Source organism: Xiphophorus maculatus, chromosome 11 (genome assembly GCF_002775205.1).
Source record: "Xiphophorus maculatus strain JP 163 A chromosome 11, X_maculatus-5.0-male, whole genome shotgun sequence".
Lineage (NCBI taxonomy): Eukaryota > Metazoa > Chordata > Actinopteri > Cyprinodontiformes > Poeciliidae > Xiphophorus > Xiphophorus maculatus.
The window spans coordinates 1,499,510-1,515,089 of record NC_036453.1 but is presented as its reverse complement, the minus strand read 5'-3'; positions in this window follow the sequence as shown (position 1 = coordinate 1,515,089).

Here is a 15,580-nt window from a genome sequence, read left to right as displayed (position 1 = left end):
GCTGGGCTTGCCGAGCGCAGAGTGATGAGAAATTACAATCTCCTCATATTTGTATTAATCTGTCTATGCTTACTTGTCAAACTGATAATTGCCTTGCCCATCGTGCAGATAGCCCCCACAAAAGTATGTTTGCAGTTTTTCTCCAACTACATAGAACATTTTACTTAACTCTCTACCATTATATTGTACCAGTTGCTTGAAATCAGTTGAACAGTGTGAAGGCAGTGACAGCCTTAGACTCACCTGGTTTATATTAGCTTCAGCTGGTAAGCTTCTCGTCTGGGATGCAGTTGGAGTCGACTAAACACTAGTTGCGGTTCCATTACAAATTTGCACAAAACTTTGTCAATATTCTGTTAATTTTGAAAAAACAAAATTTTGCAGTTGTGGTGTTTCCATTAAATAAGAAACGCAATTAAAATCACCCGTGAATAAGTTTGTTCACACAATAAAAACATCCTGCACTAATCGCGCAACTACTTCCTGCTTGCTTCTCTGTGGTTTGTGCCACTGGCAACTCCCGGCTGCTGAACATGATTCATGTGATGGGGGGAAAAGTGTCTTCAATGCAGTTTTGCAAAATAAACCAATTTTGATATGGCCAAAAAGACTGATCCTAGCATCAAAACTTTTTATCAAAAATTATTTTCTTCCAAAAGTGCTTAATGTGCTTAATGTTAATGTTTTCAAAATGTCAAATTGTGCAATTATCTTGTCAATAGAAACACAGTTACTGTTTTTACCATATTAGAACTTATTGGCAGAAATTGAAAAGGTTCTTCCTTACAGTTGCAAGACGTTTACAATTTAACCTAAAATGCACAAATTACACAACAGCCTACGTTAAATCTGTATGTGTTAGACAAATATGAAGCCAAAAGATAAGTCTTTGGTGATTGTATTGAATTAAAGAGCTGGTTAATGAGCTGGTTGTTGAAATTATTTTATTATCTATTGATTAGCAGGTGTGACAACCACTGTATGAGGAGGAGTTTTTTCAGTTTGCTAGTTGGAAGCATACAGACATGAGTCAACACAATGTCATATAGAGAGCATCTCAGGATGATTAAAAATATTTAAAGGCTGTTTGTGTGGAAGGATGGACCAAAATCACATAGCTAGTCTCTTCATACAGGAGGCGTTTTGAAGTTATTACCAGCAAATGCTTTTATTTTTTTACACAGTATTCAATAACTGTTAGTAAGTGTTCAATACTTTTTCCTTCTGTCATTTTACATTATGACACAGCTTAATTTCTGAGCTTATTTGCTTTGGTTTCTATATGTAGATGGGTTATTTGGAATTTTACCAACACCTGGTGAAAATTTCATTTTAATAGCACCTTTAGTAATATGTTTACTATGAAAAATTATGATGTATCTAATATCTATTTTGCTTGCTGCGTAATGCAATTTCTGAATTACTTTATGCCCATGATTCTGTTCGAAAACTTCTTCACAAGTAGAAAACATTCAAGATGTGCTGATTGGATGACACCTGAGCAAATTTTACCCAGACAGAAATCACCAAAACCCACTAGAGTTCCATCTCAGGCTTTACATTTCTTTATATGTTGGAGTTTATGGATTAGGCAGAATGTCTTGAAGCAAAGAGCATAGAAACCAGTGTCTGAAATTTAGTTTGGAAAATGAACAAATGGAATTACAAACATTTTCTTTTTTTACTTATTGTCCCCACCGCCTGTCTCCTTAATATTATTGTGTGCTTACTTGTCAAACTGACAGACTTTCCCCTGATTTTTGCCTTTAACAAAAATCCATATTTGCATGGGGGAAGGTGAATGCCATGACTGGGATATCTACATAACGGTTTCAGCATAACTGTTGTTTCAGTTACACGGAATTGTGCTCTAAGACAATTCCCAGAATTTCTACACCCCTGATTGATTGTCTGATTGAGTGAGTTAGTTGCCAAACTAGCTTAGCTGGACTCTAATTTAAATCCTTTCCTCTGCCTACATCCCCCAGAATGCTGAGGTGGTAGTGTCTACCTACTAGTAATGCTGGTGTAGTCAGCATTACTAGTGATAGTCAAATGTCTTCCTCATTGTTATTTTGGGTTCTGTGTGGAACTGAAATGTTTTTAAACCTTCATTCCAAACAGTCTGGTCAGATGGACTTATGTCTAGTAGAGGAACTGTGTCTTCAACATGATGAAAAAATACAACACAAAACTGAAGTTATTATGCAGACTTGCATTTACTGTAACTGCATTTTAGCATTTGTTGTATGAAAAGCGGAGTAATATTTATAATTCAAGCTAGACATGAGGATTATGGTTGCATGTTAGCAAAAATTGCAAGGTGACTCAATTTGCTCAAAATGTTCCACATCTGGTCACATTTTTCAAAATCCAGACCCCTTTTCACACATTTTGGTTTTGAACATTTCAGGTTAGATTTAAATAACTAACCACATTCTCCATGTGCTGAGGCATGAAACCCTGGAATAAAAACGTAATTCTGTCTTTTCATTACTGCATCATTGCATATAAAAAGTTCAAAAGATCTTTATAGTATTTTTTACTCAGATTGGCAACCTTAATGAACCTTCAGTTACATGTATGCAGGACATATCGGAATTATTCTGGTCTGTTTCTCCACACAATAAAAAAAAACAACTTCTGCTCATTTTACAGCTTATTGGTCACAGTGGGCTTTTAATACCATCTACAACTTGCCCTGCGGCCAAAGCTTCATGGGAAATAAGCTGAGCATGAAATATTTAACAAATTTTCAAGCCTATGGCTCCAAAAGTAGATAAAGAGAGAATCCATTTTTGATCCACGTCAGCCAGATCTTAGCAAAGCTGTGGGCCGATCCTTGAGTCGGAGGGGGCAAGCTGATAATTACTAAGTGAGCATGATCGTGTTATACAATGCGTGCACATCTTTGCTCGGTACCATGACCTTCTCTGCTGAGAATTGCATCTGCCTAACTTTGCCCTTTTACTGGGGCATGTTGTGTAAGTGAAGGGGGCACAATGTGAATAACACTGGTATTTGTGCAACAGCCTGTGCTGAGTGGAGAGCTAACTGGAGCAGGAGAATGACGCTGTTCGGCAAGGTTCACGGCTGTTATTCCTACAGGCCATGAGCGTGAAAGGAGCTAATACCATCTGACAGTTCTGGAGCAAGAAGAGGAGGGCTGGACAGAAAAGGAGGAGAGAGAGAAGGGTGAGGGTGGGGGGTGCTAAAAGATAGAGGGATCAAGAGGGGTTGGGGGGTGTTGGATGAGAGAAAAATAGTGGATGAGCTAGATATGGACAAAGCGGGGATGAGGAATATGGGAGGGGAAGGGCGAAGGCAGTGGTACTGTGGAGACCTCTATTGTTGTTTGCCGTAGAAAATGGCCTCCGAGATCCACTGTCGCTTATCAGCACGACTTCCATTCAAATGTTCCAACATGCTGTAGAGATACACATGAAGTGACGTGGCCTCAGGTAGTCTTTTAAACACTTACAGAGGGTGTCGCTCATCCCGACCCATTCCCGTGTTGAGACATTGCGACAGATTCGACCATGGCTGCCATTTTGAAAATCTGTCGCAACAAAGAATGTCGAGGCTTTGCTCGAGTTTCAGCGTCGTTCCAAGACGTGAGGCCCCTGCTGGCTGTGTGGGGATGTGAGGAACTCTTTTCTCTCCTCAAAAGACTAGCTAAAGTAAGTTGTGCTTCTTTAACACAGACAGACAAGCTGAGAGACGGAAAGAGGCGGGCTGGCGGTGAAAACAAACGACAGACAGATCAAGGGGAGAGGGAGAGGAAGTGAGGTGGGATCCCACTGTAATTTGACAGGCTCCAGCACCGCTCTGGCTTGAGCAGCACTTCTTTTGATGGAGGCGTACAGCAGACACCCTGCTGCCAGCCCAACCTGTCATTAGAAAAATGGTGGAAAGACACAGATAGGCCACGTCTGTTGTTTCATCCTCGCTTACCATGCACATGAATGTGGGATTTTCACCCAAGAAGCGGCTTGAAGCATGTGGTAAAAAACACCAATCTTTTCAGTTTAGTATAGTTCTTGCAAATGATGTGATACATTATTAATTTTTTATTTGACTATTGAATTGTTCGTAACTTGAACATTTCCTAAAAACATTAAATATATTTAAAGTGTTTCACATAAATTTTCACACGCCTAAATGACCAATAAAATAATCAATAATCCAATAAATCAAAATGTAAATTTTTGCCTCCTTTAATGTCACTTAAAATTCAACAGAAAATCATTCTGTTGAATATGTTCCTTTGTTAACATACCTGAGAAAAATATGTTGCAATAACCGACTCCCATGTATATGGACACCCTTATAAACTATGATGGACCCCTGGTACTTGTGCCTGGTTAAAACACTTGATACCCCTTCTAAAAACATTTATACACTTATAAGCTATTAAATAACTGCCTATTTTAATAAGTTAAACACCAAATATATCTTACCATGTGTTAGTACTCACAGTGGAAAGCATTCTTGGCACAAACACAACAGCTAATATCTACAGTCTTCCTTGTCTTCTCTTTTCAGGGTGCAGCAGTAGTGTCAAGTAACAGTATTTTATCTCCCTAAGATAAATTTACTTTCAAATATTTTATACATAAAACATCTGCCAATATGTGGATTGTCTGTGAGTAATTCTGGGATGCTTCCCATAGAAAAACTTGCAGTAAATGAATTTGTTGACACTGAGCAATGAGTAAGTGGGGCGCTACTGTAATACTTTGCTAAAACATGTTCTGATTATAAATCAGCTTCAAGTTTTCCTCTGTCATGTTCTTTGGAGATAAGGCATCTCTCTTGATACCTTGATCTCCTTACTCCTTAATAATGCTGGCTAAATTGATCAAGAACCTACTAATATTTTTAAACAAAGATACAATAAAAATGCAGGTTTTTAGCAGTTTTCAGTTTCTCATAGAATATTTGCGTTAATGTCCACAACAGAGTAGAACTGAAAGTACGACTGTTTTCAGATCAATGTTTCTTTATTATTAGTTTGTAAACTTTGTGCTTCTTTCACATAATTTCCCTCTCATCAACATCCCACAAAAGAAAATGTTTTCATCTTCTTTCTGCACTAATTATTTCTTTATTTCAAGAAATAAAAACTGTTTTAATCCAAATCATAGAAATAAAATATTTCTTTTTTAGAAACAAATTACAATTTACTGAAGTTGATTAAAAAATTATGTTTTCAAAAAGTAACATTTCAAATTTTTATTTAGCTGGACTGAGGACAAAATGGCTCTTTTAATTATAAAGGCTGCAGATCCCTATAACAGTCATAATGAGAGTCATAGAGTTATATCAGGAACACAAGCAGTACTTGGTGGATGTTTCTGCTACTCTTTCAGTATTGGTCAGAGTTTCTGATCATTGTATGAGTTTTGAAGAAACATTGATTTTGTCTCTTGTTTCCTTCATTTGATCCAGTTAATGATTACTGAGCTAATCTAAACCTTTTAGGACAAAGTTGAACACATGAAAAAGTTTGAAATTATTTCCCATGGTCTCATTGTTGTGCATCACAGAAACCTGGCAGTTAAAAGCTGCAGTATGTAATTTTTATGATTTTTTTTTTTACATATTTGTTGAAATTGTCACAATTTCATGACAGTATGCTAGGAGACAGATAATTCTGCCAGTGTTCCCAGGTCTATGGAATCAACCAAAATGATAGTTTAGTGTTGATACTACAATACTACTGTGTTGTCAACTGCAACTTTTTGAGTCATGTTTTTCCCTTCATGGCTGACTTTACCTAAATGTTCTAAGTAATGATTGCCAAAATCTATTGACTTTTAATTTAGATGAGAACAAAAGGGAGAGAACTCATCCAGACCCAAACATCAGCTTCTGTTTGTTGGGGGAGCCATGAGCAGAACTTTGTGGTTGGGGGTCTCTGCTTTGAAGGTGATTTGTGTGTGGGCCTGTATGCATGTGTTTGATCTTTCTTTGTAGTTTGGTGCAATGATTTTGACAATTTACCAAATATTTGCCACCACATGGTATGAACACATTTTCTGGTGCAAAATGAACCCAAATAGCCTTTATAGACCAACATCCACGATGGTCAGCAACCACTGGAAGAGAAGGCACTTGTGTTAGCAGAAACCAAACAACATCAAAGCCGATGTGGGTTCTTTGGCTGCAGATAAGACGATTAGGAAGTAGAGCACCCCTCAGCAGCCCACATCATTAAAGCTGCTGGCCTGCATCTATAGGAGAAAATGGCTGCCATGCTGCCTCAAAGGGAGCATTGTGATCCACTTTGATGAGCCTCTGGGTGTTTGTGAGTGAACAAGTCAGCTCATGCTGCTAATTTATCTAGCCTTTGTCTTCTGTGGAAGAGCTCATAGCAGTCCTTTGCTTATGTGACCCTGCCCTCTGGTGGTGAATTGAGGCACTGCTGAAGCAAATAAACACGATGCTTCTTGTGAGGGAAGAAATTTTAGTTTAGCCTTGGAGGTGGCTGACCTCTCCCTGTTTGATTATAAACATTCTTTATAACATAACATAACTTTATAACATTCTCATTCCTTGTCAGAAGGGTTTGCTCTAAGATATTTTAAAATATGTTGTTCCTGTTGTTGGAATGAATAAAACAATGTAGTAGATCATGGTTTACTGTATTGGTCAGATTTGTTGCAGTGACGTGCTTATTAAATGGTTTGTGTCTGATTCCTAAACTGGACTAACTGAATTTTTTCCTACGCCAGCCTGGACACTATTGTTTCTAATTCCAAACAATCTTTTGTTAGATTAGATTTGTTTTGTACTTGATGAAGCATTTTTCTTTCATGATTGGCTGTTTTTTCTGCATTTTTCTGTCCTTTCTGCTGATTGGTCTCCCAGACTTGTTGCTGGAGACCATTGCCACAGAAGACTGCAGCACCCACTGTGATTGGGGCATGAAGAAGGTGGATCAAGTCTGTATAAAAAATAATCCCAAAGGGATATTAAATATTCAAAAAACTTTAGTTATGTAAGTTTTTCAAAATGTTAATTGTTGTTGCCGACACCCTTAGGCAGGGAAGGTTTCCCTGTAGTGGTGTGTCTTAAACATCCTCTGACTGGAAACATTGTTGTGTGACAGACTGAAGACGATGCTGAGGGTTGTCCATCATTCATTTTATGAGGAAGATGATGAACATTTCAGCCTTCTCAATCAATCAGTCAGTCAATCAAGTTTATTTGTATAGTACATTTACGTAATAAAAACACAAAAATAAAATGTCATAAAACAGTTGATAATTGAGAAACCAGTAACGGACATTACATTTTGACAAGTGCCATCATCAAAATCATGAAAAATGTTGGTCAATGTTTCATTATTTATGGTACAAAAGCAAGCAGGTAGGTTTTTAGCCTTAATGTAATGAAACTCAGTGTTTCAGATTTCAGAAAGTTTGTTCCAGATTTGTAGTGCATAGAAGCTGAATGCTGCTTCTCCAAACTAGTTGTTTGGTTCTTGGATGCAGAACAGAACCAGAAGACCTGAGAGGTCTGCATGTTTGATGCGACAACAGCAGATCTTTAATGTCTGGTGGTGCTAAGCCGTTCAGTGATTTAGAAACTAACAACACTATTTTAAAGTCTATTCTCTCAATGAAGGACTTTAGAACTGGGTGATGTGTTCTATTTTTCTGGTTTTAGTGAGAACTCCAGCAGCAGCGTTCTGGATCTGCTGCAGCTGGAGGATTGTTTTAGGCAGACATGTGAAGACGCTGTTGCAGTAATCAATGCAACTAAAGATAAACGGATGAATGAGTTTCTCTAGATCTTGCTGGGACATTAGTCCTTTAATCCTGGACATGTTCTTTAGTTGATTGAAGGCTGACTTTGGGCTTTACGTGCTTGCTGGTATGTTTTAAGTCTCTGATTCTCTGATCCAACAGTCACTCTCCATAACGCACTTTTAGAAGAGCTGCAGCATATTCCTGTGCTACAGATCAGGTGATGCTATGGGCTTAGTTTCCTTCCCGTGTGCTTTTGGAAACCCTGCTCAGAGAGTTTCAGTTTTGCTTCATCAGATCACAGGCGTCTGTCAGTCTGAGAGCCACTCGGAGCCCTTCTTGCAAATTCCCAGTCGGTTGTCATGTGCTCTTTATTGAGCTATGGATTCTGTCTGGCCACACATGCTGCTTTGCCGGCTTTCAGCTTGTTGATTGCCTGTCTGTCAGCGATTCAAGATGCACCCTACTTGGAGAAAAAAGACCTTTGAGCCGTTTACAGACTGAAGACATTTTCCTGACTTTCCGTATCCATCCAGGGCACTGGACAGTAGAAGAGACATGTTTTATTTTGGGTTTGTAGTTTCATTTGTTGGGCTTTTTCTTACAACACATCTAGTTAGAGGATAAGGTTTCCTCTATTTTCTATTGCTTTTTGCGCAGAGCAGAATCAACTCCATCTGCCAGCTATGTAAACTATGAGTACATCTGAAATAAGGTGCATTTTATTTACTCTTATTTTGCTGTACCTTTACTCAAGCAGACCACCCCTGTTGTATTAAGTAAACAGTACTATTACAAATTTGACATAGGCTTACTCCGGTTTTGAAGCAACCCAGCTTTGGACATGTTAGGTAATTGGGAAGGTCAAAGGTGAAACCAAGACTTTATCACAAGACTGAGAAGAGGAGGGGCTCCATTGTCCCCTCCTTTACTTTCTACCTAAGATTTTAGGAATGTTTTCTAAGTTTCTGTTCTGTCGGTCTCCATGTCTGTTCCTGGAACCACTGATGCTGATCTTTGTGTACAACTTATACCTCACAGCATTGAGTCTATATTCTAAAGAACAGACATGTTTGCCTTCATAGGGTCTGACTATTTACAGATGCATAAATAGGCCTGTCACGATAGCAAATTTTGCTGAACGATTAATTGTCTCAAAAATTATTGCGATAAACGATAATATTGTTTGAAGACCATTTTACACTGATTTAATGAAAATGACGTAATAATGCATGTGATTTCTTGCCAAAGATAGATGCACTTTATTTTCAAAAGAATATTTAATACTGGAACTGATAAACAAAACAACCAAAAACAAAAATAAAATGGATTCTCAGTCTCATTAACAAAAAACACACTTGAAAAAAAACTAAACAACATAAAGCCAAAGTGGAAATAAATACTGCATTCAACCAAAAGAGGGCAGATTATGAAGTCTGTATATTATGTTGCCCTTCAGTAATAATTAGATTTGAATAGAGAAGATGGGCACATCGACTACCTGATGCAATAATTGCTGGTTTTTTGCTGCTATTTTTTCCCTTACGACAATCTTAGCACGTTGGTCTTTCTAAGATTGTGTGGTGTGTTATGGTAGATCATCGTTGCCTCTCCAATCTAAATCAGGGTTTTCCCCGACTGGCAGCTTTAACTACACCTGTTGAATGTGACAGGTAGTCAATCAGAAAGCGCAGATTCCCTCAGTGTTTTCTGAGGGGAAATTACGTCGGGGAATCCCAAACAGCTGACACGGCGCAACCCGAAGTCCTATCATTGGGGATGATATGTGGAAACAACATTAATGTTTATTCAACATGCAAAGAACATAGAAATGACAAGAGGAGGAGTTGGAGCGAAATTGCTACTGCAGTTGATAAACCCGGTAACTTTTCAGCTGTTCTTCGTTAACGTGACATAAACAGGTTCTAATGATTTTCATTCAGTCAGGACTTTACGCTGACACTAGCCACATGCATTGCAGCTAGACTGTAGTAAAGCATTGATTAAGGTAATGCCTGGTTTTAAAATTAGTTAACTGAACTTGTAGCCATTATTTTGTGCCCATTGTTGGACACCACATGATCTAACCGTTATACCTAGGATTTCTGTCGGCTAATGTGTGATCTCTCAGGTTTTGAAAATGGGCCGACAATCGGCCGACAATTCTAAGATCGTGCAGGATAAGATAGTGTGCGCTGGGCTTTACACTAAGGATATGAGGAAAGGAGGAGTCAGTGGAGAGAACCAGAGTTGAGCCTTTTTTTCATTCAGTGTCATTAACAGAAAGAGAAAAAGGCCGGAAGAGACGATAATGCCGATAATTAAAATGACGTTGATAGTTTTAATTTATCGTACGATTAATTGATTTATCGTTTATCGCGACAGGCCTATGCATAAATAACATAATTGTTATTTGGTACTTTTAGAACTGGGCCTATCACAGCATTATAATATGCACCCAATGTCTTTTTTACAACTGTTACTATGATTATTATACAGTATTGAACCTTCATGTTAAAAACATCCTCAATTAAAGGAACTCACACATGCCCGTTAATGTCCTTTTCACATTTTGTATTTACCTTTTATCCATCCATCCATATTCTTTTTTTTTTCTCCGAAGAGTTTTTGCGGTGCTAGTGGCTCGTATTTTTTCCACAGTAGGCAGACAGGAAGGAGGGTGGGGAGAGGGGGGAAGACATGCGGTAAAGGTCGTCAGGACCGGGAGTTGAACCCGCGACATCCACGTCGAGGACTAAGGCCTCCAAACATGGGGCGTGCTAACCCCCTGCGCCACCACAGCACGCCCCATCCATTCATATTCTTGCACCCTTGTCCCCAGTGTGGTCAGGAGGGGTGCTGGTGCTTATATCCAACGAGACGTTTCAGGCGAGAGGCGAGGTACACCCTGGACATGTCGCCAGTCCATCATAGACCTTTTATGCATGTATAGTTAAATAGGAAGTGGGGACCACCTGCTAGCTGTTGAAAATGGTCCCAGAATCACACCAGAATTTAGATGATTTCATGAATTTTGATTGGCTGCAAAATGGCAGAAGGAGGCGCATAACCAGAGTGGCATTAATACTAGACCTGCCCCTGATAGTAATGGGTAAAGATGCACTGATCCATTTGTTTCACTTTCGATACCAACACAGATATGAAGTTTAGTATCTGCCTATACAATCCGATACAGAAAAACAAATGAATTGACTTAAAATGTTCCTCTTCAAGCTTCAGTCCTCATACATAGTCAACTTTCAGAAGACCCGGATTGTTCATGAAACATCACTTTATTGCTGACTTTGGTCACTGCGTTCCCGCACATGTGCAACAAGACAGTCAGCACCTCCATACAATAGTTCATCACAGTGAGTTTAGTATAGTATAGTGATATATTTTGATCAATGTGCAATTAAATTTGATTAAGGACAGACTCTGCAATTAACTCGATTAAAAAATGTTATCATCTCCCACCAATTTTGAAAATATAAATCCTTAGAGAGGGACGTTTTCTGAGGTCATTAACTATGGCCAGGTCAGCCCAGTTTTATTTGTCCCATGGAAGTTCAGGAAGGAAAGCAGCTGCATTGATCTGCTGGTCACCAGGCCTCAGAGAAGCAAATGCATCTGGGAAATGTAACGGGGATCATTGGAAACCTAATCTGCTGGAGTGGACTCAAGCTGGGCACACTGAGGTCAGCTGTAAGCTCCTGAAGCATACAACTAACTGTGGAGAAAAGGATCCTGAATGGTTACAGTGATAAACAGTTATGTGGACCTGCTGTTTACTGAGGTCATGATTATTGTAGAATAATTTGGAGTGCTGATTGCAACAATGTACCAAAAAGTGGATAATATATTGTTTTTAACTTTATTGCCCACAATCTCTTGAAAGTCATCAAATCCTGTCTGTGACCTGTCATCAGTAAGAGCTTTGTCTAAACAGTGAGGCCCTTCAGCCAAATCGGCTTAAAAATGTTTATCATAAAGCATTTTTAAGCATAAAGATAAATAGGCATCAAAACCATAACCCTTTCGCAGATGCTATAAAAAGAAAATATTTACATTTTTTATTGTTTATCTGTAATCATTGTTTGACCCCAACCGATTATATTGGAGCCAATTATGAAGTTGTTATGCTGTTGACTACTCAGTTGACTAAGACATGGGTTCTTTGACTGCTTTTGATGATTGTTCATTTAAATTCAGTTTGAGTTACATATGCTGAATAACTTGACTCAGTTCTAAGATTTTCACAAAAAATCTATGTGATAAGCTCTGCCTGTGTATTTGTAGAACTCTGTTGTGGAGTATATAATTTCACTGTTTATTTGACAACACAGTGACATTTAATTCAGTTGGAATTGAATATTATTTAAAAGATTCAACCTGTATCAGTTTAACCCCAGAGTCCCATTTGCCTTCAGACTTTCTTATGCAGATAAACTGTGAGGTGCTGCTTATCAAATATGTTGATTACCTAATTATTTATAAGTTTGACCACTTCTATAAAAACAGATGTCTTACCACTTTGAAGGTTTTTACCGTAGTGTCCACACTGTTAAAATGGAAAGGCATCAACAATAATTCTTCTATAGCATGTTTGAAAAGGGTTGCAATCTAATGTTGGTCATTTTTTAAGCAGGTAAAAGTATGAGCAAGTTCTTCCGAAGGTTATGGGTCAGATAAACTGCAAGTAACCCAGGAGGTACATCTAAGGATCAACAGACTTAGCTTAGCATAAGGAATTGTATGACAGACGAGAGAGCATATTTTTAGAACTGTATCCTTAGAAAAAACTTTACATAAATAGGAAGTTTGCCCTGAATTTGAAAAACCAAGTTTGGCAGAAATCATAAAATACATCAGAGCAAATGGTTCATAGAAACTGCTAGGTATGGTGGTGGAGGGCTACTGATTTGGGCCAAACCTGACGCCATCTGTCTCAACAGCTTGCTGATGTTCCTCACAGAACAGCACATCTGCAGCAGAATTTGATTAAGAAGAAAACAGGTCATCGGGGTGTTGCATTGGACCAGCCAAAGTCCAGATCTAGTCCTGATTGAGGCGTTGAGGTCTTTAACATGTTGCATGAAAGTGAATGTACTGAAACATTACTGTAAAGAGTTTTTGTCGATACAAAGTTTTAGTTCCTCATTTGAACTCTTCATTCTGAATCTAAGATATTTTGAGGGACAGGCAGTTGGTATCATGTCTTATGCCAGTTATTGCATTAAAAGATGGCTCATTGTTTTTACCATCACTGTATTTTGGGGGAGGAATAGTGTGGCTCACTCCTGTTTATCTTGAAGCTCTTTGTCTGTAGAATGAAGAGGTTTGTGACAGTGTGTTGGAGGGGGAAGGGAGCTTAAACACAAGAAATGCTCTTTGTTACTCAACTATTGAAGGAAATTCTGTGAGCAACAGAACAGCCCTGACATCAAGTCAACTAAGAATTTTGGTAGGCAACTGACTTTTTTTAAAATGACATTTCAGTACTTTTGACGGAGATGGAAAAGTAGTAAAGCAAAACAAAATTAAACATACAGGGTCAGCATGTGCACACTATATTTATATAAAAAATATATATATTTAAATTGCAATGCAACAACGTAGTTTAGAATTATACGTCAGATGAACAAGTTAGGTTACTGTTGATACTGATAGTTGCATGGGAAAACAATGGAACCTTCATTTCTTATGTCCCAAACTTACAGGCTGAAAACTCGGGGAAAACGTGTCTCCTCCACCTGCTGTAGGCAGAGAAGCCTTTAGCACTGTAAATAATAGAGGAGTTGACCAGCAGGATATGGAGACATAAGGTCCCCGCCAGCTGCATGCTAAGCCTGAGGTAGCTAAAAACCACAGATAAAACTCTGACTTCAAGGTTAAAGACAACATGGCCTATTGTGTCATTCATCTTTGTGTCATGGAATGAAAAAAAGCTAAAGTGACATGTGGCAAATAATACTTTTAAAAAATGCAGAATTACTATGGAAGTAATAGGCAGAATGGCAACAATATTTTATAATCGGCATTCTTTAAAATGGTCGTTAACTGTTGGTTCTATATCTCTACAGAACCTTTAAAAAAGCTCTTTATTTGGAGTTTGTGCAATTTAAACAGTCTACATAGCATTTATTTTAAGCACAAAGAACATCTGCAGAAATCTGCATGTATTCAAAATCTACACATTAAAAGATATGCAGCGCCAGCATCCTAACCAGGTCCTACTAACAGGCCTTATACTCATGCTGTGACACAGATCATCGTCTCCCATAGTATTAATGACTCTGCTTCTACTAGCTTGCCTGACTAGTAGAAGGCTAAAATGCAAGGTGGAGAGCAGATCACCCAGTATAATATGAGCATACAGCCTATGTTTTCACGTGAATCATTCCTCTGTGATGACTCTGAATGTGAAAGCTTCTTAAATGTGACTTAGTGTGGCCACGGTCATTAGCATTCGTATTGGGGGTAGGGCGTGCGTGCGCGCGCTTGTTCGTGTGGGCGTGCACGCGTGTGTGTTGGCAAGCTGCTGCTGGGAGAGTGAACAAGTGGTATTGAGTTGGGTGGAGCAATACAGAGGGTGGACCAGAAAGCTGGTTGGGTGACTGGGACAGGCTTGTCCAGTGTAGTCTGTGGTCAGGGTCAGGTAGGAAGGAAGCTGCGGGTGTGGGAAGAGTGATGTCGAACAGTTGAGTTTAGGGTGTGGCTCCCTGGTGTAACACTAAATGCTTTTATCTTCTAGCCAGAGCATTGGAGGGGATGAAGGAAGGGAACTCACTGGATGGTAAGATTCAGTTTACAGCTGATTAACAGAACACCAGGACCTGTGCTAAATCACTATAACATCTCAAACTTTTTAATTGCATCCTTGTTGCTGAGTTAATTAGTTTTAACAATACTTTGCTCTTTAAAGTCATAATCTTAATGTTTCTGTTCTAAGCTAGACAAAATAATTTCTGTGTTAAAAAAACAAGTCATTGAGAATGTTTATACTTTTATTATACTTTTTGTAGTAGAATAAAGTTTTGGAGTTAAAAGTCAGACTCCACTGTTTATTAGTTGCAGATATAATTCAGCCTGCTTCTGTTTCCAAGCAATGTTACCAATGTTTTTCTCATCTCACTGTGAAATAATCTTTGTTTTTATCCAGCCAAGATGTGAAGCAGACAGAATAATGCAATTGACTTTATTTGCTCCACTTGTGCACTTCATGTAAAAGTCAATTAGAATACTGACCAGCCCCAACCTCTAACTCCAATATGGCTTCCAGTTGTATAAAGCTAGTTATAGTTGCAATAGGAAATCAGTGACATGCTCCTCTGTTGGGTTTGACTACATTAAGTCCTCCCCACACTCCTAATACAACAGCTGACTAGATATTTCCTAAAATGCAAATAAACATAATATTATTGGCTTGTACTGCTAATAGAGGTCATCCAAGTCACAGCCCACTGCTCACATTTAGTAAACCATCTAACGTATCAAGGGGATATATATTAGGCTTCTAAGATCATCCAGTGTTGGTCCTTAGGTAAGACCATGAACGCCAAATGTCAACACAAACCTTGTTTGACCAGGTGATGTTTGAGCTAAGTTTTGAGGAACCAGTGTACTATGACGACAAATGGGCTACTGGAGCATTGCAACAATAGACACAGGAAGAGGATAAGGAATTGTTGAAATGCTACTACTCAAGTAACCTTAGGAAGCATAGTTACATGGCAACTGAGAAACATGGGTGCTTTGATACTCACAGTAAAAACATCTAGTAGCTCAGTGTTCCTCTCACAACTAGAGATCCAGGCAATACAAAT